General features: G+C 41.5%; 1 non-coding gene across 1 annotated transcript; it reads right to left on the reverse strand.

The window, feature by feature from the left end:
* Nucleotides 1–536: 536 nt before the first annotated feature.
* Nucleotides 537–609, reverse strand: Trnak-cuu (transfer RNA lysine (anticodon CUU)). Its single transcript has one exon. It is a non-coding gene; the product is annotated as a tRNA-Lys (tRNA).
* Nucleotides 610–3292: the final 2683 nt, after the last annotated feature.

A 3292-nucleotide genomic window follows, 5' to 3' on the forward strand; every position in this document is an offset into this window, starting at 1 on the left:
TTTTCCTCAGCAGAAATTGAATTTACGATTTTAATTATTTACGTCCCAGCCAGAAATAAGATAGTAATTTAAAGTAAGTAAAAACCAATTTTATAAAACAATAAAGAGTGTCATCACAGCATAAAATAGTAATCCTTGGCTCAAACGAACCCATCAGTTCGAAAACGAGCCCGTCATTCCCAACAGGACTGAAGTTTACATTAAAACCACTCCAGCGAGAAAGTCACTTCTGCACTGAACGATGTTATCTGCTAGTTTACATTGGTAGCGGTCAGCACTCAGTTACAATTTGTCGATGTCATTTGATCTCTATTGATTCAAGTAGTCCACATCAGCCACCTCGCAGAAAGTCTCATTGGGGTGCGCATAGGTCAACGACTGTTACCTGTCGCTCTTGGCAGTCTGCCTCACTGACCCATTCGTGAAACGAAAATGGCATCTGATTTTCTCAGCTGGATTAATTTGGAAACTGTATTTGGAACTGTAGTCCAGCAGAGCAATTACGGCAGATTTTTCTTCGCGAAGTTAAAATTTTACGCCCAACGTGGGGCTCGAACCCACGACCCTGAGATTAAGAGTCTCATGCTCTACCGACTGAGCTAGCCAGGCTACGATTATTGGCAGACTCAATATAGTAATTAATATTTAAAATACCAGATTAGCTTGCATACAACTGTCGTTCTTCTCGTAGATAAGGGTTATTTCTTCTACGTCTTGTCTTGTCCTATCAAACGCGACGTCAGATTAAATTTCTCTCAAATGACTCAGCATTGGTTCACTATCGCATTCGGCCCCGTCCGTCACACGCTCACACCGCTTTCCTTTTCTGAGGGCGGACAGTTGAAATTACGTAACTGTCCCTCCTCCTCCTTTTCCGGTATACCTATTGTACAAGTTTCGGAAAATGATAAATTATTTACAATAAGCAGCAAGGCTCGCAAGACTAACGACACAATTTCATATCTACCGAAGTCATGTAAATGATAGCAATAACCTTTTTGGGTTATTTAAATGTTTTCTGTTAAATCAAAGATAGTATAGCATTTCGGGCCGGGAGAGAGTTTCAGTATTTCTAACGGATGTGTAACCCGCCTCAAGCATAAAAACTGGTTACATTACCCCGCCACATATGATGACGGAATCTCGTTAATGCAGAATTAACTGATATCGGAGCAACGCTGTCTGTTATTCGATAATACCGCTACGGAACAGCAATTCCACACACAAAATTTATGTGTGAAAATATTTTATGTTATTAAACAGGGAAATCCTTCAAAGGGAATTATAAGATTTAATATCATTTCAGTTCTCAAGGCATAACACCAGGGATGAACTTTGGAGGTGCGGCCAAAAGCAAGCTACCGTTCCTCCATGACAGCGAACCTATTTAGAACGACACTCACGACAGAATATGAATACGTCTACCTACCCGATTACACAATTTGAAACCAAGCAAAAATTGAAAGAGCACTGTTGAAAGCTTAGGTCTCTTATTATGTTGATCTGAAATTCTGAAATCAGCAATCGATTACCCTCTCATACTTATTTTTTTGCTTATGAACCTACTGCATTTACATATCTCTTCGCTGCTCTAATAACAAGGAAACATCATCAACTTGAGCTCATATTTTATGAAGAAAAAAGCACGCTAGGGAGACATTATCCCCAGCAATCGATGCTGTGCGAAAATTTGGACCATAATTGTGATGTACACAGTTACCACCTAAGAGTTCAGTTTTTAAACATGCGCACCTACCGGTTGTCACTTGCTCCGCGCCACAGTCAGCCCTTAATGCTCTATATTGGTGTGTAAGAGGTTGTGCACTACTGCTTCGAGTTGGTAACATGTTTTGTTCATTGCCCCAAACTGTGCGGTTTGTAACCTGTGGCTGTGCCACAGATCTCTCTGCTTTAAACATTTTTGTGTTGCGATGCACGAGTACAGTATAAATGAATGAAAAAAATGAGTGTGTCATTACAGAAGTAGCGTAGCGCTATTTGATTATTAACATCGGTGTTGTGCGTTTTTTCTTTGGACTGTAAAAGTCACACCGTTAAACGGACGTACATTTTCAGGAGTAGCACTGTTCTTCAGAGTGACTTGCTTGACTAAACAGTAAATCGAAAATTAGTAAATCCTTCAGTTGCTTAGGTTTATTCATTTTGATTTTGAGACGTGTATTGCGAGAATATTGTTAAAATACGACTAATACTGTACGTCTCTGTGTGGGAAGTACACATCTTACGACGTGGCCCTCCACCCCCTCCCCTCCTCACGCATTCGACATTCCGGGAATAGGACGGTTCTGGTAGTCACTCACGCTGTACAGTGCTGCGGGCTCAGGCATTAAAGGGCTGCTGTAGTGGGAGCGACTGGAAGGCAACCGGTCAGCGCGAGTTTAAAACCTGTACATGCAGAAGGTCATGACTCCGTACTGTCACAATTATGGCCAAAATTTTCGCGCGAGGGGTCGATTTCTGGGGCTGTTGTCTTTTAAGTATGCTTTTATCTTAATAAAATATGAGGGAAATTGGTTATTTTTCCTTGTAAGACGAAATTCAATCTATTTTCTGATACATCGTACAGACCTTCCCAAAATACGCCTTTGTATTTTCGTTCAAGATTAGAGACGTAACTTCCCGGCAGATTAAAATTGTGTGCCGGACCGTGATGCGAACCTGGGATATTTGCCTTGACGTACAGGTGTGAGGGTGGGTCCTCAGTCGTATTTGGGTAGCTCAGTGGGTAAAGCACCTGCCCGCGAAACGGTCCCGGGTTCGAGTCCTGATCGCACGCACAGTTTTAATGTCAGGAAGTTTCATATCAGGGCACACTCCGCTGCAGAGAGTATTATTCGTTCAACCTTAGAAATATTAGTACTGATGTTTACTGAAGATTCTATTAGTTGCAGTATATTTCCTCTTCCAGTCCTCTTCAAACCGCCACTTTCATGTCGCTAACGTCTGTCTACTGCAGAATATTTGAAACTTCAAGATTACATCTTTCTCTCAAGGAACCAGCATGATTACAGGGCCACTACTGCGAAACATAGCTCGTATTATTCACACACGACATGCAAATAAAAGATGCATCTGAACAGCTACATTCTGTCTTGTTAGATGTCTGAAAAACGTATTATCGACTGATAACAAGATACACTCATACGTAATATCATTGGTGGTATACGATCGGCTCGAAGACTGTTTAGCTATTCTACACTGCAGCGCGAATGTGCAACAAAAAGTACATTTGGACGCGTCCCAAGGAAGGGAAATAGGCCCGCTAATCTTC

Source organism: Schistocerca cancellata, chromosome 9 (genome assembly GCF_023864275.1).
Source record: "Schistocerca cancellata isolate TAMUIC-IGC-003103 chromosome 9, iqSchCanc2.1, whole genome shotgun sequence".
NCBI lineage: Eukaryota > Metazoa > Arthropoda > Insecta > Orthoptera > Acrididae > Schistocerca > Schistocerca cancellata.